Here is a 24,058-nt window from a genome sequence, read left to right on the forward strand (position 1 = left end):
TAGTCATGTATGGATGTGAGAGTTGGACCATAAAGAAATCTGAGCACCAAAGAATCAGTACTTTTGAACTGTGGTGTTGGAGAAGATTCTTGAGAGTCCCTTGGACAGCAAGGAGATCCAACCAGTCCATCGTAATGGAAATCAGTCCTGAATATTCATTGGAAGGGCAATGCTGAAGCTGAACCTCCAATACTTTGGCCATCTGGTGTGAAGAACTGGCTCATTTGAAAAGACCCTGATGCTGGGTAAGATTGAAGGCGGGAGGAGAAGGGTACGACAGAGGATGAGATGGTTGGATGGCATCACTGACTCGATGGACAGGGGTTTGGGTAAGCTCCGGGAGTTGGTGATGGACAGGGAGGCCTGATGTGTTGCAGTTCATGGGGTTGCAAAGAGCTGGACATGACTGAGTGACTGAACTGAACTGAACTCCATGATGAGTGAGAAGGGATGAGGCACTGTGGCCCCATGACAATCCTGAATAAAAGGATTTTCCCTCAATACATTACAGAGGGAAAGAAAGGGACCTTATATTTCATAGTCCAGTCCTGTGCTTAGGAGTTCACTTGAGTTGTTTATATAATCCCACCAAAAGTCTAGCAAGTGATGCATTAATTTCATTTGATAGGGAAGACAATTGTGATACAATGATGCTATGTGAAACCCAACCTAGAAGGTGAAAAGGACATGGGTTTCTTTTTCAGACACATCTGTACATGTCTGATAGCTCTTTGTCCACAGCAGAGGCCCCTAGGGCAAACTATTCAGTGTCTCTGAGTCTCAGTTTGCTCATCTATGGATGGAAATAATACAACCACAGAGTGATAAATAATTGAGCCAAGCCTTCATCTTTTTTTTTTTATCTTTTTTTGGTGATGCTTCAGGGTAAAGTCGCATCCTCTTGCTGTACCAATTAGGTGGATTCTCCTGATTACTGGTGAGAAGTGAGAATTCAATAAACCAACAATGAGCATGAGAGGACCACCATGGCACTGAACCAGAGCTGTGGAGGGATCAACTGAGGTCTTTATCTTTTTTGGTTTGCATTTTAGCTGTAGAGGAAAGAAGCGAATAACATTTAAGCTGCAAAGAATACACAATATCCCCAGGCTTTGTAGGATAAGAGACAAGTATCTCTCCTTTACAGACAGAAAGTCATTCCCAGCATTAATGATCGGAGCCGTGATAAGGATGCCTAAACGTGAAATCAATAGTGGGGTGGTATTCAAGGTAGCAGTTCCCTCTAGCTCCCAGAGTGTCCTGAATTGAATCCCGGGGCAGGGGGTGGGGTGGAGACTTTCCCTACAGTTGCCCTCAGCTGCAGGATGTACTCCAGACCTCCCTTTTTGTGCATTCCAAGCCTGGCCTTGGGTTGGTGCTTGGAGACAGAACAGCGCACAGTCGGGCCAAGACCAGGCTCTGCACTGGCTCCCCAGATCCAGGCACTGTCGTCCTTCAACGGTGACGGGTCTGAGAATTTCCTGGAGATCCGAGCACCCTCAGATCCTGACCAGTAGGGCTGGGTGGGACCAGAGTCTGCACTGGGGACAACCTGCCCCACAGACACATTCCCAAGAACCTGATGTAAAGGACAAGATGGGCCTGAGAGGAGAGACCCCTGAGCAGAGGTAGAGGGTGGGGCTGGGTCACTTGGTGATGCCCCAGACATGTCGTGGAGGGCCAGTAACACCTGGATCCTGCTTGGGGGGCTGTATTTCCAGGGACAATTCCTTCTTTCCTCAGTGCCTCTGAGATTGCTGCCCAGAAGGATTCAGTGCCAGAGTGCCTCCTGGGGTGCACATCTCCCATGGGAGTGAAGCTCACGTCCCACAGCATCTCCCAACATCGACCCCTGCTGATCTCTCTGAGCTTGTTTCCTTCCCCTCCTCCCACCCTCCCTGGACTCTGACCACACTGGCCCCTTCTTGGTCCCTGAGCACGCACATCCCCCTACCTCCCCAGGGCCCTGTCCTTGCTCAGTCCATACACATCCCCATGGCTCACTCCTCTCCCCCCTCACAGCTTCAGTCATAGACTCCCTCTCTGGCCATCCTATTTAGAAGACACCCCCGCGGATTCTCTAGGCTTCAATTTATCTCTGCAGCACTTATTCTGATTTGATGAATTGCCATCTGTTGTACACTTTAATTTTTATTATCTATTTCTACATAGCTGAGTTTAAGCTCTGTGAGGAAGGGATGTGGTTTTTGTTTGTACTATTTTTTTCACTAGTATAATCTCAGCATTTAGGACAGCACCATGTACCTAGTAGAAGCTCAGTGAATACTTGTTGGAATAAAAGAATGTAAATGGCCAGGAGATGAGGCATTTTAGTACAGTTAAGGCTGGCCAAATCGCTGGTCAATAAAGCTTCACTTCAGGTGCCAGTAAGGTACAGGGCTAGGACTTCAGGGGATGTGAGGAGGCAAAGATGAGTGCTTGGGAGGCATGGTGATTGCTGCTCAGCGGGACGTTCCTTCCTCCACCTCAGCGGACCCATGGCCTCCATGGTTTGTGCACAAGGATGGGCAACCTGTGATGCTCCCTTCTAAGGAGTGACTTTCTTTCCAGGTAGTTGCTGCCACCCAGCCAACGGGGAGCTCAGGAGGGGCTCATTGGGAGCCCAGGCATCTCTGCCTGAGCACAGTACACCACGGTGTCTGGGATGCAGGGCTCAACCTCTGGGCTTCCATACCGTGCCTAGTGAAGGTTGTAACTAACAGCAGGACACAACGCCCAGCACAGAGGCTCTCAGCCACACATCAAATGCACCAGTCTCCCACCACCTGTGCATTCTTGGCCCAAGCAGGCCAGACCCTCTTACTCTGGGAAAATGGTTTCCAAATCTGAAATGTCACCTCTTCTCTCTAAGTCTCTCTAAATCCTCTTTAGCCTTAAAGTCCTGTTTGCTCCAAATGTGTGTTCTCAGATTGAGGATGCTCTGATGGGATGAGGGACATCTCAGGAACTGTTTTCCTCACTTATTACCTGTGCCTCACAGTTTAAAACTTGATGAAAGTTTCCTTGCAGATCAGGACCTGGTGCTAACGTGTACATCCTGCTTGGTGCTAGGCAGAAAGCGATGTTCCACAGATAGTTTATCAGTGAACAGAGAAATGAAATAATGAGGAAATGAACAGAGAAATGAATGAACAAGTTAGCAGCACCTGACAGATTTCTTTTGTTGTCTTTTTGCACGTGAATGCTTTACTCACAAGAGCCAAAAATGGAAACCACCCAGGTGTCTATCAACATTTATCCATGGTGAATGATAAACTAAATGTTTTGTGTTCACACTATAGAATATTGCTCAGCCATACAAAGGAATGAAGTTCTGAGATGAGCTTCAAGTTGGATGAGCCCAAGAAGGTCACTCTGTGTTTAAAAAGCCAGACACAAAAGGTCATTTTTTGTATATATTTATATAAAATATTCAGAATAGATCATTGAGACAGGAAGCAGAATAGTGGAAGCCAGGGCCTGGGAGGAGGCAGGGACGGAGTGATGAATATGTGTGAGGTTTCCTTTGGGGTTGATGAAATATTTTTGAATTAAATAGAGGTGGTAGTGGCACAATGTTACGAATCAGCAAATGACACTCATTTGTACACTTTGAAAAAGCTGATTTTAGGGAATTTGATGGTGGCCCAGTGGTTGTGACTTAGCGTTCTCACTGAGAGGTCCTGGGTTCAATCTCTGGTCAGGGAAAGAAGATTCTGCATGCCATGTGGCACAGCCAAAAAAAATTAAAAAGTTAATTTTCTATTATGTGAATTTCATCTCAATGGATCAAGAATAACCAAATTCCTAGAATGGAGTGTAAAATTCTCCAAGTATGGGTAAATCTCCTATAATTTCAGACCTAGGCAGCCTTTTGTGAAGTAATATGTAATATGTCTTTTTAAAAATGTAATATGTCTTTTTAAAAATGTTTGGTCACTTTCCAATATAAAAAAATAATACATGGTCACCAAAGATAAAAAGAAGAAAATCAAGATGACCTGAATTGTGCCACACAGAAAGAACAACTGTGAGGACTGTTGTATATGCTGTTCTTATGGTTTTTTCAATACGTATTACATGTGCACATGCATAATACATATTGAATAAGTGTTTATAAAATACTTTTATCACTTAATGGTACATTATAATTTAGTCTATTTTCTGTACTTTCAAGAGCATGTTACATAGCTTTTTCTCTTCCTTTTATTAAAATATAAATGACCTAAAATATATTAGTTTCAGGTATAAAACATAATGATTTTATATTTATATATATTGTGAAGTGATTGCACAATAAGACATGTCAAAATCCATCAACACATAGTTACAATTTGTGTGTGTTTGATGAGGACTTTTAAAACCTACTCCCTAAGCAACTTTTAAGCATGCAACCCAGTATTACTAACTACAGTAACCTTGCTGTACATTCATTCCTGGGACTCATTTGTTTTATACCAGGAAGCTGTGCCTTTTGACTGTGTTTACCCCTTCTGTTCACTTCCCAACCCCACCTGGAGCGACCATCAACCTCTTCTCTGCATCTATGTGTGTGTTGTTTTTGTTCATTTGTTTTTTAGATTCCAAATATAAGATCCTATGATACCTGTATTTTTCTGCCTGACTTATTCCACTTATAAACATTTATAAACCCTCAGGGTTTGTCCATGTTGTTACAGATGGCAATTTTTCATTCCTTTTTATGGCTGAATAATGTTCCACTGAATATACAAACTGCGTTTTCTCCATCCATTCATCGATCCACAGATTCTTAGACTCTAGGCTGCCTCCATGTCTTGGCTCCTGTAAAGAATGCTGTGATGAACTTGGGATTTCAATATCTTTTTGAATTAGTGTTTTCGTGTTCTTTGCTTAAATACTCAGAGATGGAATTGTTGGAAAGTATAGTAGACCTATTTTTAATTTTTGAGCAGCTTCATACTGTTCTCCATAGTGGCTGTATCAATTTACATTCCTACTAGGCGCAGTCACTCAGTCATATCTGCTTCTTGCTACCACATGGACTATGGCCCATCAGGCTCCTCTGTTCATGGTATTCTCCAGGCAAGAATGCTGGAGTGGGTAGCCATCCCCTTCTCCAGGGGGTCTTCCAAACCCAGGGACTGAATTTCGGTCTCGTGTATTACAGGCAAATTCTTTACCTCTGAGCCACCAGGGAAGCCTACGTTCCCATTAACAGTGCACAAAGAGTTTCTTTTCTCCACATTCTCCAACAATTATTTGCTATCTTTTTCATCATAGCCATTCTAAAGGTATGCAGTGACAGCTCATTGTGGTTCTGATTTATATTCCTCTGGTGATTAGTGTCAGGTGTCATTTCTGACATAAACTTTGGTTCTTAGAAGGTGAAGGGTAGGGAGTCCATGGTCAAGGGTAAAAGCTGACAGACTTACCTGTCATAAATACTGTAGCCTTGGGGCAGGGGCAGGTGCATTGTATGCAGTCAGGTGGGTGTTGGTTTGGATCTGCCTCCAACTCTGCAAGCCTGTTTCTTCACCTGTAAATGGGGATATGGACATGAATTTCCTGGATCACCACTGGATCAGTCAGGTGGAGCGGAGTGTATACACCCTACAGAACCCCAAAGGAATGCCGGGGCCCTGACTCTGCAGGCAGCTGTTTCCTCCTGGGCCGGGGTCAGCTTTGTTTCCATCTCTTCTATGGCACAGGTTCACCAGGACCTGCAGGATGAGCAGGAATGCCTGGACAGGCTGGCCCTGTATACCCAAAGGGGACAATGGCTCTGTGGAGAACCTGGACCAAAGGGAGACCCTGGACCACCTGGTGAGCAGCTGGGCATGGAATGCAGGTGTTTGTAGATGGCGTGCTGCCGCTAGGCCATGGCAGTAGGCCTACACAGATTCTACCCCAGGAAGAAGAAGAAGGTCATTCTCAAGGTGGCATGGGTCTATTTCAGGGAACGCTGGAGCTCCTGGGGAGGGTGGAGAGTGAGGGCAACATCTTTAGGAGGAGGCTGCCTGTCTGACTTCTATTACAGCCCCATCTTTTATGCACTCCACTTTCAAGGAGATTCAATATCACTGACTGGGCTGGTCCTTTTTCTCAGGGCCTCCAGGTATTCCTGGATCAGCTGAAAGTGAGGGCCCCTCAGGGAGGCAGGGGAGCATGGGACCTCCAGGCACACCAGGCCCCAAAGGACACACTGGGCCCAAAGGTAGGAGGGTGCTATGTGGTGGGTGAGGGAGGGGGAAGGGAGGGGTGATGTTGGCAGCCCTGGTGGGGACCAAGGTATGTGCACAGTGCCTGGAAAGCCTGGAACCTCTGTGCCTGGTACGCCTGGCCTGGGCCTCTCCCCCCAAATTCCTACACTGACTGACGATCCTAGAGGAGACCAAGCCCAGGCATGCAGGGCTCCCCAGGTCTCAAAGGAGAGATCAGTGCCCCTGGTGAGCTGGGAGCCCTGGAAGTACTGGCACACAAGGTGAGCAATGGTCATGGGCTGGGCTCACATTCCCTGTGCCCACCACCACCAGGCTAGAGCTGGCATTCCAGGGAGAGGGCCAGCATTGGGCTTGGGGAACTGTCTCTAGGGAGAGGGCGGTGCCAGCAGCAGGGACTATCTGTATTCAGGGAAGGTTGGCTGTTGGGTTATGGGACAGTCAGTGTACAGAGAGAATGCAAGGAGAGGTTTCAGGCACTTAGGGACATTTGTACAGGGGGAGGGCATACTGCTGGTGATATGACAGTCCATGTACTGGAGGAGGTGAAAATTGCTGGACAATGTGTCCAAAACTCACACAGCAATTCTTTTGTGATCCCAGGGCCTGTTGGAGCCATTGGTCCACAGGACCTTCAGGTGCCATGGGTTCCCCAGGACTAAAGGGAGATAGAGGTGATCCTGGTTAAGAAGGAGCAAAGGGAGAGAGTGGACTTGCAGGTAAGAAAGCTCTGGGGGCTCTAGTGGGTGTGGAGAGGGTAGGAGGCCCTCTTTAGTTCAGCACTTTCTCTCACGCGTCCCATGTCCTTACCCCATTCCCAATATATAGCTCCACTTGTCACCCTTCCTGAGGCCTGGGCTCTGAGTCACCCCAGGCTGTATTTGATCTGTCTTCACTCGGCCTCTCTCTCCTGCAGAGGTCAATGCTTTCAGGCAGCGGGTGGGAATTTTAGAGGGACAACTACAACGCCTCCAGAATGCCTTCTCTCAGTATAAGAAAGGTGAGTTCCTGGACCTGACCCTGAGCCAGGCCCCTAGCATGGGCCTCAGACTGGATCTGGGCTTGGCTTGCAGTTCACTGGGCTTGTGTTTAAATTGGACTTACTGGGACGATGATTGGGACTGGACCTAGACCTGGGGCAGGACGTGGGGCTAAGGACAGGGCTGAGACAGAGTCATGTCCCCACGTGCTCCAGGAGCTCAAGCAGATGCACAAGACAAGGAGCAGGATGCGGCCCATACAGTTCAGCAGACCTTCATCCATTTTACCCTTGGTGAGTCCTTATGACAGACAAGGGGACACCCAACCCAGGATGCGTTTCTTCCCTCTGTGGGGCCAGGTGTGCAAATGCCCAGAGAAGAAGCTGCACAGCCCAGGGCAGCAGAGAATCCAGACATGATCCTGAAAGCGGGGGTGGGATGCTGCTGTGGGGTTCAAGGCTGCTGGGGACCTATCCTTGGTGTGTGGCCAAGTATCTCAACCTAAACATGCCCCTGGGTTTGGCAGTGGCAGGCTGCCCCCAGTATCTGGCCAATGCTGGACCCTCCCTTCATCTGCCTAGGTATTTAAACCAGAGTTTCTTCCCTAAGCCTGGATCCTAAGCAGACAGAGGCCTCCTGGAGCACACACCTGAGTGTCCTATGCCTTTGGGACTTTCCACCAACTGCACCTCCTCCTTCTCTGCTCTTCCTGACGACAGCTTGGAATCCACATCATTCATCAAGTGAGGTGAAGTGATTGGGCTTCCCTGGTAGCTCAGCTGGTAAAGAGTCCACTTGCTCTATGGAAGACCTGGGATCAGTCCCTGGCTTGGGAAGAACCCCTGGAGAAGGGGAAGGCTACCCACTCCAGTATTCTGGCCTGGAGAATTCCATGGACTGTATAGTCCATGGGGTCACAAAGAGTCGGACACGACTGAGCAACTTTCACTTTCATTCATCAAACCTCGGTGATTGAAAAAAGAGTTTCCTGAAGGTGCAGATCAGGTGATCTGGTGAGACATGGGGTTGGCTCCTAAGAACTAAAGCCAATTAAGTACTGAAGTAATGGGATGAGAAATTCCAGCAGTTTATGTCTTCCTTCTTGCACAAGCATATTTATATACCTGTTTGTTCCCTCATTCCCTGGTAGCTCAGTTGGTAAAGGATCTGCCTGCAGTGCAGGAGACCTGGGTTCAATCAATGGGTTGGGAAGATCCCCTGGAGAAGGAAATGGCAAACCACTCCAGTATTCTTGCCTGGAAAATCTCATGGACAGAGGAGCCTGTGGGCTGCAGACCATGTGGTCAAAAAGAGGTGGGCACGACTGAACAACTAAAACATCATGCAGCTGATACAAAGGAGAATTTGGGCATATGTGCTTGAACACGTGTGTACCTAAATGCTGTCACTCAGTTGACATCATCTACGTATATGAACACAAATGCACACATATGCACACCCATCCAGATGGACTTTTAGTCCGCCCATGTACCTTCAGATGGACACACAGATATATTCACACATGTACACGCATACCCACCAGATGCATGGATGTAACATAATCATGGCACACGAGCTTACACTGACCTTGTCCAAGGCTGTCTGGGTGCCATCCTAACTCCATGGAAAATCTGGTCTCCAACTGCTTGTTGAAGCTACTCAGACAAAAAGGGCATGTGTTCAGAACACAGCCTGAGTTCTGAACCAGTCCAGTAAGCCCTCATAGGAGCCCTGAAGATTTCCATGCATGACCCTGGAAGTCAGAGGGGTGTGGATGGGATGGAATAAAATGAGATACTTAACACAGAACTTATAGGGGATGCTGTTATATAGTGTTTCTTCCTTAGAAATGAGAGCTTAGACTCTGAAAAGGTAAATGATTTTCCTTGTCACTTGGGCTGTTATTGCCAGGGTGGAGCTTAACACATGGCCTTCTGAGGCCCAGACAGGGCTCTCTCCAAAGCTGATCCCACCCTGCCCTCCTGCCCCCACATAGAGCTCTCAGATGCCGTCATCCCCTGCCCAGTGGTCCAGGGAGGCTGACTGGCTATAGGATCACCTGCAAGCAAATGGAAGCCAACACTGGACTGCCCCCAGTGCAGAGGTCAGCACTTGGCTGCTCTCAGATGCACCCCTGTCCTCCCCTTTCTCCTCACCCCTTCACACAGCACAGAACAGCTCAGACAACTCCACATGCCCCGTCATCGTGCAAGGGTGAGAGTGAGCCGCCTGTTTGGTGTTTTCCACACTCTCAAGAACTGCCCTGGGCTCTACAGTGTCATTTCCCTGCCAAAGTCCTTCCTATTTACACAGTAATTAAAGTCCCGGATTCTGGTGAATAACACGGGGAGGAACAGAAAGTGTACATAGGAGTTTTAGTGTCACATCCAATAAGGTATGATCCTTACATCTCTACATTTGAGAGTTGGGCGACTTTGGCCCTGTCACATAAACACCTGAGTTCCAGGGTCCTCATCTGTTGCTCTGGAACTAAGTGCCTCACTTTTGACCTATCTGGTACCCTGGTACCCTGATGGCAGGCTGGGGACTCCAGTTGGATCACAAGGTCTAGGTGCTGCAACATCCCCAACCTGACTCTCCTCTTCCCCTAGCAGTGCTCTTCCCCAATGGCCAGGTCGTCCAGGGGAAGATCTTCAAGATGGCAGGTGCTGTAAAATCATATTCAGATGCCCAGCAGGTCTGCAGAGAGGCTAAGGGACAGCTGGCCTCCCCACGCTCTGCAGCCGAGAAGGTGGCTGTGATACAACTGGCCAGAGCCAAGGACAATGATGCTTTCCTGAGCATGAATGACATCTCCATGGAGAGCAGGTTCACCTACCCCACAGGGGAGTCACTGGTTTATTCCAACTGGGCCAGCAGGGAGCCCAACAAAAGCAATGGTGGACAGCCAGAGAACTGTGTGCAGATCTATCCTGAGAGCAAGTGAGCAACTCCTCATGATCTGCGAATTTTGAGACCCTCCTCCACCCCAGGGAGGAAGGGGACAGTGCCCAGAGCTGTGAGCTGCCAACATTCCAATAAAAAGATGACCCTCTGCTGCTCATGGCTTTCCCACTGAGCCATGGGATGAGGCCACAAGGCAGGCCTCCTATGGAACTCCTCCCTCAGAATAAAGTTTGAACCTGGCCTCACATCTGGAAGACTTGTCACAAAAAAAGAGGGGCAGCCTGCTGATTCAGGGGCAAGGCTAAAAGGAGGTCTCCAAGATGTCCCTGTTGCTAAATCCAGTATCTCCTCCTCACCTGGATAGATGTCTAGCCCTCTACCTCCGCCAAACATGGGCTGCCTTTGACTCCACTGATCACTGCCTGCTCCTTCCCTTTCCTCTTCTGCCTGCAATTTTCTTTGGTCTCTTTCACTTGTCTCTCCTTGTCTCCTGGGCTTCCACAGAGGGGGAGCAGGATCCTCAGCTCTGGCTCCCTTCTCTCCTTGCATTCACTCTAGGCTTGGGCTCATTCTCTCCCATGGTTTCAAATTCCTTCTATTGATGCCTCCCCCAGGTAGAGCCCTGTTCAGACCTCTCCCCAAACCCAAGACTCCTCTCAGCAATGCAAGCTGTAGCCCTGGGGCTTGGAGGTCATCGTGGCTGTCTCTTGTTGGGAGGGAGGCACCAGCTTCTCTGGCCAGATTGAATGGCCTTACACCCAGTAGACTCCCCCCATCCTTAATCTTGACCACCCAGGATCTCTGTCTTCCCATGATAATGTGACTGTGTATGGCTTATCAGAGAATTTACCATCTGCACAGCCCTAATCCCTTCTGAAGATTCAGGCAGAGTGGGTAGATAGCCATGTTGAGATTCAACCCCCAACCTCTTCCTGCTTTGGAATTTGAGGGATGTTCATCTCCACTCTGCCTCAGAGATAACTGATTCAAACTCTTCCATTTTACATACATGGAATCCAAGACACAGAGAGGAAAGGAACCTGCACAGGTATTAAGGTAGGAGATAGTGTGCCTCTTGGCAGGACAACTGATGTTTGTCAACTCAAATAAAATTCAAGCTTTGTTCTTGTCCAAACATTCCAAGGACAAAAGTGAAAGTGAAGCCACTCAGTCGTGTCCGACTCTTTGTGACCCCATGGAAACCGCTAGGCTCTTCCATGCATGGAATTTTCCAGGCAAGAGTACTGGAGTGGTTGCCATTTCCTTCTCCAGGAGATCTTGCTGATCCAGGGTCAAAGCTAGTGGCAAAAGCTGAGCTCTGCTAAAGCAAAGAGAGAAGTTGCCTACTCCTGAGTTCAACAAAGACTTCCCTGTCTACACAAGCACAGGAAGACTTTTTGGGGGATCTAAAAGGGAGGGGGTCCCACCCCATATTAAACATGGATACATACCCATAGGCCTCTGCAGTGGGATCTAACTAAGAAAACAGTTTCACATGTACCATTTGAGGGTCCATGGACCAGTCAGGTATGAATAAAATTAACAAGATAATTGGCCAAAGGCAAACAAAGACCCTGAAGGACTGTCCTATATATAAGTCATTTATGTCACTTCTTTACTGCTCTCCCCCTCATTCAGAAAGCCTGCACTCCACCACGGGTGTGTGTCTCTGCTTAGCTCTGACTTACTGCACGCCTCCTCTTTAGAGAGGATGCCCATACCCTTTCTCTCTAGGGGTGTATTTCTGCCTTCTTCTGTCTTAAATAAACAACCTGCTTCTCTGTGTGCTCTGCCATGCATTGTGCTGTGTCTCTAATAATAAACATTTTATCTATTTACAGTTTTTGCCTCCTTGAAACATTCTTGCTTTCAAATGGGGGAAGGAGCCAGAGTCACTTTGCTTCTAGCCTTTAGTCCCTGGTGGTGTGTTGTCTAGGATTCCTGGGCTTTCATCCAGGGTACCCAGGTTCCATCCCTGGGCAGGGAACTAAGATATCCCTTCAGGAGTGCTCACTGCTCTCCCTCCAAGATTAGGAGCACTGGTGCTGCAACTCACTCATGAAAAAGGCCATCTGACCCCAGAACTTACACTTTGGGTTTGTAAATTTTTAGATCAATGCATCTGTATACTTAATTGATTACACTGACAATGTACTGCAAAGAAAAATTTAAAACGACATCTGTACTTCAGAAATTGGAATGAGGCCTGAATGAGCCACAGGCTCATGGGAAGGGGTGATGAATACCCCTCCTCCAGACAGGAAACCAGCCACTTTTCCCTTTGTTCCCAGGGACCAGGAGGACTGACCTCTCTGGCCCTTTCTGAATAGACCCCAATCCCCACCCCTCTTCCCAACACACTTGCAGCCACACTGAGTATATGGGACAGCACATCTGAAAACAAAGCCACACCTCTCAACAGCATGCAGCTCAGGCTCCTGATAAGATCTTTCTCCTGTTACTGAAGATATCCTGGTAGTATCTGAAATATCAACAATTACGCTATAGTGAGCAAACAGCTCTCCAGTACAAAGACCTCACTTGGTCATTCTTATCCGGGAGTTTAGACAGCCTGTTTTTATCACAAATAAGACAAACAATTGGATCTAGTTAAGCTCAAGGGAGATATTTTTTTCTGAGAATGGAGAATTTTGAATTGATTTGCGAAGGACTGGGGGGCACAGGCAAACTGTGCCACCTCCCTGGCTTCTGCCTCTCTCTGCCCATCCTCACCTCTCGGTTATCAGTTGGGAAAGGGTGAGGGTGATACAGAGGTGTGAGAGCTGGAGGCAGAGACCACTGGACGTAAGATAGGCTCGAGGTGGCGTTGCACAACGTGAAGAATACAGCCAACATTGGGTAGCACCTGTGAGTAGAAAGTAATCTTTAAAATTGTATAAAAACACAAAATTTAAACAAAAGTTAAACATTTGGTTCACAGGAGTTTCTTTGTTTAGATTTGATTCCAAATGCAGCAAGAGGAAACTAGAATGATTATTTGCCCAGTAGAATGTATTGGTAATTGTGTCCTTTCGTTTCAATGAAATTTTATTAGACAACATTTTGAAACCTGTTTTATGTTCTGTATGCTCTTGGCTATGAGGAGATACCAGGTCAAGTGAAGACAGACACCCACTGACACAACAATAGGTTATAGGCTGGGGGAGGTAGAGGCTGAAGCATCAGGACACAAAGTAATAGACTAAACAAATTGAGAGAATGTCATGAGATGGGTCATGTTACTGATTGAAGACATCTTCTATCCTTTTCTGTCTGAAAGGCAAAACTTAGATGCATATTATGTGAATAGAGCTAAAGTAGACATCATTCAATTTTGAGTTCACAATATTTCCTAAAAGGAGCATGAGGTCCTGACCCACTGTGGACAGTTGTATCAATAACCTGTCAAGGTAGTTTAATTTTTGACAGGAGTACTTGGCTTGGAGAAGGCAATGGCACCCCACTCCAGTACTCTTGCCTGGAAAATCCCATGGATGGAGGAGCCTGGTAGGCTGCAGTCCATGGAGTCGCTAAGAGTCGGACACGACTGAGTGACTTCCCTTTCACTTTTCACTTTCATGCATTGGAGAATGAAATGGCAACCCACTCCAGTGTTCTTGCCTGGAGAATCCCAGGGATGGGGGAGCCTGGTGGGCTGCCATCTATGGGGTCGCACAGAGTCGGACACAACTGAAGCGACTTAGCAGTAGCAACTTGGCTTAACAGCTTTGGTGAGGTCACACAGCTTGCCGTGACTACTGAATGAAAGTAGCCAGCACACAATACATTATGTTTCTCAAGTTAGTAAAAGTCAGTTCATATTTTTGGAGTTATCATGCATGTGAATAGCATAAACCTAGCTCGCAAAGAAACTCTGCTCACATAGATTAAGATCTTGAAGAATGCTTTTTGATCAGCTGAAGAGTCTTAAAATATGCTCAAATATTCAATAATCATGTCATCCTTGGATTTTTTAAAATTTAAAGTGGTTGGTATAACCATACTTTTCTGTGAATTCAGAAAGGAAAAGAAAAACTGGAAAATCCATGATACTTTTTTCTTTCTTTAAAGCAGTAGTGTTCTGGGGAGTTGGCACATTGTAGCTCTTAAGGGCACATTGACAAATTTTGAAAGCTTGTCATTAAACTATTCGTAGATTAAATGCATGAAAATTAGAAAACATTATGAAGAAGTACTTCTTACTTCGATGAACTACTTTGCCAGCACACCACTAGATAAAAGTATATGGTGGGCAAATATCCTAGTCCGTAAATAAGATGAACAAATAAGATGAAATAAAGATGAACAAATCCTAGCATTTGCATTGTAACTTACATGCTATTACTGGCAAAAATTAGGTTTAGAAATAGGGTCGTCTGTTATCATCCAAAACTATTTACCAAAAGTCATTCAAGCATATTCAAAATATGTGCAAATTTTGTGCAAATTTTTCTATTTTAATTCTTTTAGAACAGAATATCGGTAAAATGTTGGGCATTTATGTGAATTAATATGCTTCCTTCTATTAGAGTCGATAGATTATTTACCAATGGTTTTTGCTTTAGTTTTGAAAGGAAATGTAATGCCAGTCTACTTAGTACTTCCATGGTTAAATATATTTTTATTATTTACTTTTTAAAGATACTATTTTATTTCTTATTTTAACTTTCTATTGATTTCATGGTTTGTAATATGGCATTTCTACTCATGTAATTTAGACAGTACCACTAACGAAATCAGAGGAAAATTATATTTTTCATGAGAGAAGCATTTGGCAAATATACTTTTTTTTCCTATTATTTTTTAATTTAAGAGACCATATCACTTAGAGGTTTTTTAAAATTAAACTGTATTGAATTTACAGTATTGTTTACATTTCTGCTGTATGGCAAAGTGATTCAGCTATATATATATATATACAGCTGAATATATATATACATATGTGTATATATATATATATATACACACATACACACATTCTTTTTCTCAATTAATTTATTTTAATTGGAGGCTAATTACTTTAAAATATTGTAGTGGTTTTGCCGTACATTGACATGAATCAGCCATGGGTGTACATGTGTTTCCCATCCTGAACCCCCCTCCCACATCCCTCCCCATCCCATCCCTCAGGGTCATCCCAGTACACCAGCCCTGAGCACCCTGTCTCATGCATCAAACCTGGACTGGAGATCTATTTCACATATGGTAATATACATGTTTCAATACTATTCTCTCAAATCATCCCACTCTTGCCTTCTCCCACAGAGTCCACAAGTCTGTTCTATACATCTGTGTCTCTTTTGCTGTCTCACATATAGGGTCATCGTACCATCTTCCTAAATTCCATATATATGCATTAGTATACTGTATTGGTGTTTTTCTTTCTGACTTAGTTCACTCTGTATAATAGGTTGCCAGTTTCATCCACCTCATTAGAACTGGTTCAAATGCATTCTTTTCAATAGCTGAGTAATATACCATTGCACACACACTTTCTTTTTCCCTACTTTCCATCATGGTTTATCACAGGATATTGAATATATCTCCCTATGCAATAAAGTAGGACCTTCTTATTTATCTAGTCTGTATATAATAGTTTGCATCTGCTAACCCCAAACTACAACTCTATCCCTTCCCCATGGCCCATAAAGAATGTTTTAATTGAACAAATTATGGATCATCTACAATCAGAAATATTATATATTTCTCTTTGTCTCTAATAACATGGATGTGTATTCTGAAATAATCACAATCAACATTTAAGCAAGACGTTAGAACCTAATTTATGCTTTGCTTTTAAAACTAACATGTCATTTATTTTCATATTTATATTGTCTTCTTAAATCATAACTTAAAATATTGCATTGTATTCTATCAGGTTGATATGCTGAAACTTACTAGTTAACTTATTGTTTCACCAGAAGAGCTTGATTTCCATTCCTGTTTCTTATCCCTGGTTTTCTGTGAATGCCATGTTTATTTCTGGAAAAGTCTGTGTCCCTACAGGGTTATTTCCCTTGGCAGCTGTCACAATAAATCAGTAGTAGAATAATTTGCTACAGCAAATATAATTTGTCTATTGTCTTAATACCATCTCAGAGATTCACCCTAGAGCGCCTAATGGCCCGTGCGGGTAATATAATAATCACATCCCAGATGGGAAATGTGAACACCACCTATTCCTTGTAAGTATAGGGCTGACGCTTCCTCACCAGCTGCTGATGCTGTTTAGTCCCTAAGTTGTGTCTGACTCTTTGCAGTCTCATGGGCTGTAGCCTGCTAGGCCTCTCCTCTGTCTATGGGATTTTCCAGGAAAGAATCCTAGAGTGGGTTGCCATTTCCTTCTCCAGGGAATCTTCCTGACCCAGGGATTGAACCTCGGGTCTCCTGCATTAGCAGGAGGATCCTTTACCACTGAGCCACCTGGGAAGCACTCCTCACAGCTGTAGCCTCTTATTCACTTCCCACCTGCACCGAGGGAAAGGAATCCCTTTCACATGAGTCCCTTCTGCTTCAGCTCCTACACGGAACAATGAAGGCAGACTTCAGAAAATTTTATTTTTTCTCCTTTGATGCTCATCAAAGTTTTTTCTATATATGTTGTCTTTTTTCATCAGTTATCATTCTGTTTTCTTTCCTCAGTTTTTCCAGCATTCTTTTCTTTTTCTTTCTTTCTTTTTTTTTTTTTACCATATTGCACACCTTTTATAAGTCTTTTTCATGCTTCCTTTTCTCACCCAAATCTCTCCATTAAAATTTTTTTTTTCTCATATTTTATTCCATTCTCTTTTGAGCTGTCATAGCACAGTGTTAGAAGAGCTGTTTCTAAGTCAGGTTTTCTGGGTTACATCTCAGCTCTGTCACTTGCTAAATGACCTTGGGTAAGATATATGGAAATACAAAAAACCTCGAATAGCCAAAGCAATCTTGAGAAAGAAGAATGGAACTGGAGGAATCAACCTGCCTGACTTCAGGCTCTACTACAAAGCCACAGTCATCAAGACAGTATGGTACTGGCACAAAGACAGAAATATAGATCAATGGAACAAAATAGAAAGCCCAGAGATAAATCCACGCACCTATGGAGACCTTATCTTTGACAAAGGAGGCGAAAATATACAATGGATTAAAGACAATCTCTTTAACAAGTGGTTCTGGGAAAACTGGTCAACCACTTGTAAAAGAATGAAACTAGAACACTTTCTAACACCATACACAAAAATAAACTCAAAATGGATTAAAGATCTCAACGTAAGACCAGAAACTATAAAACTCCTAGAGGAGAACATAGGCAAAACACTCTCCGACATACATCACAGTAGGATCCTCTATGACCCACCTCCCAGAATATTGGAAATAAAAGCAAAAATAAACAAATGGGACCTAATTAAACTTAAAACGCTTCTGTACAACAAAGGAAACTATAAGCAAGGTGAAAAGACAGCCTTCAGAATGGGAGAAAACAATAGCAAATGAAGCAACTGACAAATGACTAATCTCAAAAATATACAAGCAACTCCTGCAGCTCAATTCCAGAAAAATAATGACCCATTCAAAAAATGGGCCAAAGAACTATATAGACATTTCTCCAAAGAAGACATACAGATGGCTAACAAACACATGAAAAGATGCTCAACATCACTCATTATCAGAGAAATGCAAATCAAAACCACAGTGAGGTACCATTTCACGCCAGTCAGAATGGCTGTGATCCAAAAGTCTACAAGCAATAAATGCTGGAGAGGGTGTGGAGAAAAGGGAACCCTCTGACATTGTTGGTGGGAATGCAAACTGGTACAGCCACTATGGAGAACAGTGTGGAGAGTCCTTAAAAAACTGGAAATAGAACTGCCTTATGATCCAGCAATCCCACTGCTGGGCATACACACTGAGGAAACTCGAAGGGAAAGAGACACGTGTACCCCAATGTTCATCGCAGCACTGTTTATAATAGCCAGGACATGGAAGCAACCTAGATGCCCATCAGCAGATGAATGGATAAGAAAGCAGTGGTACATATACACAATGGAGTATTACTCAGCCATTAAAAAGAATTCATTTGAATCAGTTCTAATGAGGTGGATGAAACGGAGCCTATTATACAGAGTGAAGTAAGCCAGAAATAAAAACAGGAAAACAGTATACTAATGCATATATATGGAATTTAGAAAGATGGTAACAGTAACCCTGTATACGAGACAGCAAAAGAGACATGATGTATAGAACAGTCTTTTGGACTCTGTGGGAGAGGGAGAGGGTGGGATGATTTGGGAGAATGGCATTGAAACCTGTATAATATCATGTATGAAAAGAGTCACCAGTCCAGGTTCGATGCACAATACTGGGTGCTTGGGGCTGGTGCACTGGGACGACCCAGAGGGATGGTACGGGGAGGGAGGAGGGAGGAGGGTTCAGGATGGGGAACACATGTATACCTGTGGTGGATTTATTTCGATATATGGCAAAACCAAAACAATATTGTAAAGTTAAAAAATAAAATAAAATTTAAAAATTAAAAAAACTAAAAAAGAAAAAAAAAAGATATTTGTTCTCTCTGTGCTTCAGTGTTCTCATCTGTAAAATAGGAATAAATCTAATTCTCCCATGAAGTTGTGTGAAGATTAAATAAATTATTACACCTAAATTGTTTAGAAGTGTGCCTGGCTGATAAGAGTCTACTATTAATATTCTAATTGCTTTATACCCTTTATTTGTAGCTCATTTTAATTCTCTTTAGCATCTCTGTCATTTCTTGAGCTACACCTTTTTCCTCCATTGATAGCCTCACGTGGGTTTATTTTTTCAATTGCTTTGCTTTCACTTGTGTTCTTTTACACTATTTTTGGTACTTTAATTCATTTCTGCATTTTCCTGTGCACAGAAAACATTATAGTTATAATTTCCTTTCAATTCCCTAATTCTTTTTTTGATATATTTTTGTTTTATTGAGAAATAATTGGCATACATCACTGTTATTCTCTAACTCTTGACCTCTCTTTACTGTTCTTAGGTTCGTTTTATTCATCATAGGAATGCAGTCTTCTCTAGGTTTTACATTTATTCTGCTTCATTTAACATCTCTTCCATTATTGTTTATCTATTTCTTTCATCCTTTACTAATCTGGGGTAGTTATCTGTAGAGATAACATTTGTTCACATATTCTTTTTTGTGTTTTACATATCATTTCTGCTTCTCCCATTCCCTTTATGGTTTTACAGTGTTATGCATCTTCTATTGCTTTGTGTATTTATTGATGTATATTTTTTCAATTTTTGTGCCTTTCACATTTTTCTCTTCTTTTCTTCTTTATTTATATTGTGATGTTTCTATGTATGAACACATATATACTCTTCATTTCTTTGAATATAAGTTTTCTTTTCACTTATCATTCACTGTTCTTTCCCTAAACTATTCTATCACCTATCCTGTCTTATTTGAATTCAATAAATTTATTTCTCTAGAGAGCCTTTTCTTTCTTGTCTCACAAAGCTCCTTCATCTTATATTTTTTATCCACAATCCCCCTATGTTTTTCACTTTCTTTACTCTTTTTCTCTATCATAATTTGAATTTTCACAGGCTCTCAATATTTACTCTTAAAGAAATCTTGCATGATTTATGGAATACCATCAAGGAACTTCTGTACACATTATGGCAGTCTCAGAGATAAAAGAGAAAGAAAAAGGAGAAGTATATTTAAGGAGAAAATGGCTGAAAACTTCCCAAATCTTAGGAGTAAAAAAGGACAAAGAAACTAATAAAGCTCAAATGACCCCAAATAGAATTAACCCAAAGCAGATTACTCTGAGACTTATTATAATCAAATTATCAAAATCAAGGACAAGGGGAATTTTGAAAGTAGCAATAGAAAACCTACTTGTCATATATAAGAGAACTCCCATAAAACTATCTGCAAGTTTTTCGGCAAAACCTCACAGTTCAGGAGAAAGTGTATGATATATTCAAAGTACTGAAAGAAAAAAAAAAAATTTCAACCAAGAATACTTTTACCCAGAAACAATAATCTTTTCAAAGAAAGAGATAATATCATTCCCAGACAAATAACAACAGAGGGAATTCAACACCACTAGAACTGCTTGCAAGAAAGAGAAATGCAAAAAAGCCAAATGGATTGACATTTATAAATAAATGTTAACAGAAAATATAACATCTATATTAATAGATGCAGATAAAGCATTTGATGAAAGATCCTATAATGATATAAACTAAAAAAAATAGGTATATAAGGAGTGTTCGTGCATACTCAGTCACTTAGTCGTGTCCAACTCTTTGTAACCCTATGGACTATAGCCCGCCAGTCTCCTCTGTCCATGGGATTCTCCAGGCAAGAATACTGGAGTGGGTTGCCAATTTCTCCTTCAGGGATCTTCCTGATCCAGGGGTCAAATCTGACTGGCAGGCAGATTCTTTACCACTGATCCACCAGGTAAGGAGTGTCAGTCAGTCAGTTCAGTCCCTCAATTGTGTCCAACTCTTTGGAACCCCATGGACTGCAGCATGCACGTCTTCCCTGTCCTTCACCAACTACTGGAGCTTGCTCAAACTCATGTCCATTGAGTTGGTGATGTCATTCAACCCTCTCATTCTCTGTCGTTCCCCTTCTCCTCCTGCTTTCAATCTTTCCCAAGATCAGGGCCTTTTCCAGTGAGTCAGTTCTTTGCATCAGATGGCCAAAGTATTGGAGCTTCAGCTTCAGCATCAGTCTTTCCAATAAACATTCAGGACTGATTTCCTTTAGGATCGACTGGTTTGATCTCCTTGCAGTCTAAGGGACTCTCAAGAATCTTCTCTGACACCACAGTTCAAGAGCATCAATTCTTAGGCACTCAGCTTTCTTTATGGTCCAGTTCTCACATCCATACTGGAGAGCTGGATCATACTGGAAAAACCACAGCTTTGACTAGACAGACCTTTGTCAGCAAAGTAATGTCTCTGGTTTTTAATATGCTGTCTAGGTTGGTCATAGCTTTTCTTCCAAGGAGCAAGCGTCTTTCAGTTTCATGGCTGAAGTCATCATCTGCGGTGATTTTGGAGCCCAAGAAAATAAAATCTGTCACTGTTTCCTTGTTTCACCACCTGTTTGCCATAGAGTGTTGGGACCGGCTGCCATAATCTTCATTTTTGAATGTTGATTTTAAAGTCTGCTTTTTCACTCTCCTCTTTCAGTTTCATCAAGAGGTTCTTTAGTTTCTCTTCATTTTCTGCCATAAAAGTGGCATCATATGCATATCTGAGGTTATTGATATTTCTCCCAGCAATCTTTTTTAATATAAATTTATTTTAATTGGAGGCTAATTACTTTACAATATTATATTGGTTTTGCCATAGATCAACATGAATCCACCACGGGTGTACACATGTTCCCCATTCTGAACCCCCCTCCCACCTCCCTCCCCATACCATCCCTCTGGGCCATCCCAGTGCACCAGCCCCGAGCATCCTGCCTCATGCATCGAACCTGGACTGGTGATTCGTTTCACATATGATATTATACATGTTTCAATGCCATTCTCCCAAATCATCCCACCCTCTCCCTCTCCCACAGAGTCCAAAAGACTGTTATATACATCTGTGTCTCTTTTGCTGTCTTGCATACAGGGTTATCATTACCATCTTTCTAAATTCCATATATATGCATTAGTATACTGTATTGGTGTTTTTCTTTCTGGCTTACATCACTCTGTATAATAGGCTCCAGTTTCATCCACCTCACTAGAACTGATTCAAATGAATTCTTTTTAATGGCTGAGTAATACTCCATTGTGTATATGTACAACTGCTTTCTTATCCATTCGTCTGCTGATGGACATCTAGGTTGCTTCTATGTCCTGGCTATTATAAACAGTGCTGTGATGAACATTGTCTCCCAGCAATCTTGTGTTTCATCCAGCCTGGCATTTTGCATGATGTACTCCACATATAAATTGAATAAGCAGGGTGACAATATAGAACCTAATAAAGAGTGTACTGCAACATAATAAAGAGTATATTTAACAAAGCTTATTAAGCTTATTAGTCACTCAGTCATGTCCAACTCTGCAACCCATAGACAATAGCCTGCCAGGCACCTCTGTCCATGGGGATTCTCCAGACAAGAATACTGGAATAGGTTGCTGTGCCCTCCCCCAGGGGATCTTCCCAACTCAAGGATAAAACCCAGTTCTCCCTAATAGCAAGCAGATTCTTTACCATCTGAGCCACCTGGGAAGCCCATATTTAATATATTTAATAAGCCTACAGCTAATATTGGACTTCCCTGGTGGCTCAGATGGTAAAGCATCTGTCTACAATGTGGGAAACCTGAGTTCTATCCCTGAGTCAGGAAGATCCCCTGGAGAAGGAAATGGCAACCCACTCCAATACTATTGCCTGGAAAATCCCATGGATGGAGGAGCCTGGTAGGCTAGAGTTCATGGGGTCGCAAAGAGTTGGACACGACTGAACGACTTCACTTCACTTCACAGCTAATATTATACTCGACAGTGAAAAGGTAAAAGCTTTTCCTCTAAGATCATGAAGAAGATAAGATATTCTCTCTAGTCTCTTCTATTCAATACAGTACTAGAATTCCTACCTAGAGAAGTTAGGCAAGAAATAGGAAATAAAAAGCATTCAAATCAGAAAGAAGTAAAATTGTTTATTTGGTCTTTCATGAAGATGAAACCTAAGACTCCACCCAGAATATTTAGATCTAATGAATGAATTTGGCAATGTTGTAGAAGAAAAAAATCAACATACAGGAATCAGTTGTGTTCCTATACACTAAAATGTACACTATAAGAATTAATTTAAGAAATCTTTTTCACTTATGATACAATACCTTTAAATAGAGTAAACGACAGGAGAAATATTTAAAGAAGGAGGTGCAAGATCTTTAACCTGAAAACTATAAAAAATTTAAGGAGGATACAAGTAAATCAAAGTTATTCTGAATTCTTAGATTGACAGAATTAATATGGTTAAAATGTTCCTACTCTCCAAGACTGATTTACATGTTGAAAGCAATCCATTTCAATATTACAATGGCATTTTTCACACCAATAGGAAAATCCTAAATGTTTACATGAAACTCTAAAATACATCAAATAACCAAAACAAACTTGAGAAAGAGCCAAATTCAGGGGCATTGCACTCCCTGATTTCAAATAAATTGCAAAGCTAAAGTAATTTTCTGATCTATTTTTAAAATTGAAGCATAATTAATCTATAATGTTGTGTTACTTTCAGGTATAAACAAAACTATGGACTATGGCGGTTGGAGAGTCGGCAGTGAACACACGTCGTCGTCTCTCGGAAAGAACTGGATCCTCGTTTCAGATTACCATCAGAAAAACTAAGTTTGCTGTGTAGTGAGGATCAGATCTGATCCTGATTGCAGAACAGCCCTCATTACAGAATCTTGGAAGCAGCGGTTACTACTAGAACTGAATTCTGAAATTATAACTTCTGACTTATGCTAACACTCTAGAAAGGTATTGAGTATGTTGATCATATTTATTTATAAGGGAATTTCTAGGAACTGTAATTTTTAACTAGCAAATCAAAACCATATTCAGTCTGCTAACAGGTTTTATATTATTCCTCTTTGTCTCAGACTCAAAAAATAAAATGTTAAACATAAATGTTCCAAGATACAGAATTGATATAAATGTAACTGATATGGTGTATATGCATTTAAAGATTTATTCCAACAACAACAACAAAAAATATCTATAGGACATTTCATCCCAAAACAATGAATTTCACCTTTTTCTCAAGCACACATGGAACGTTCTCCAGGATAGATCACATCCTGGGCCATAAATCTACCCTTGGTAAATTCAAAAAAATAGAAATCATTCCAAGCATCTTTTCTGACCACAATGCAGTAAGATTAGGTCTCAATTACAGGAGAAAAACTATTAAAAATTCCAACATATGGACGCTGAACAACACGCTGCTGAATAACCA

At 42.7% G+C, this 24,058-nt stretch overlaps 1 long non-coding RNA gene across 5 annotated transcripts; it reads left to right on the forward strand.

Annotated features, from left to right (window-relative positions):
- The first annotated feature begins 308 nt into the window (after nt 1–308).
- On the forward strand, nt 309–23,727 carry LOC102408106. Of its 5 annotated transcripts, XR_003109097.3 has the most exons (7): nt 309–1,023; nt 3,303–3,402; nt 5,691–5,805; nt 6,089–6,196; nt 6,804–6,919; nt 7,117–7,200; nt 7,396–13,640. It is a non-coding gene; the product is annotated as an uncharacterized LOC102408106 (long non-coding RNA). The 5 variants fall into 5 exon arrangements; XR_003109096.3 differs by lacking the exon at nt 3,303–3,402; XR_003109098.3 differs by lacking the exons at nt 309–1,023; nt 3,303–3,402 and adding an exon at nt 23,336–23,727 and having other exon boundaries at nt 5,072–5,805; nt 7,396–7,928.
- The last annotated feature ends 331 nt before the right edge of the window (nt 23,728–24,058 follow it).

The sequence above is a fragment of the Bubalus bubalis genome, chromosome 4, assembly GCF_019923935.1.
Source record: "Bubalus bubalis isolate 160015118507 breed Murrah chromosome 4, NDDB_SH_1, whole genome shotgun sequence".
Classification (NCBI taxonomy): domain Eukaryota; kingdom Metazoa; phylum Chordata; class Mammalia; order Artiodactyla; family Bovidae; genus Bubalus; species Bubalus bubalis.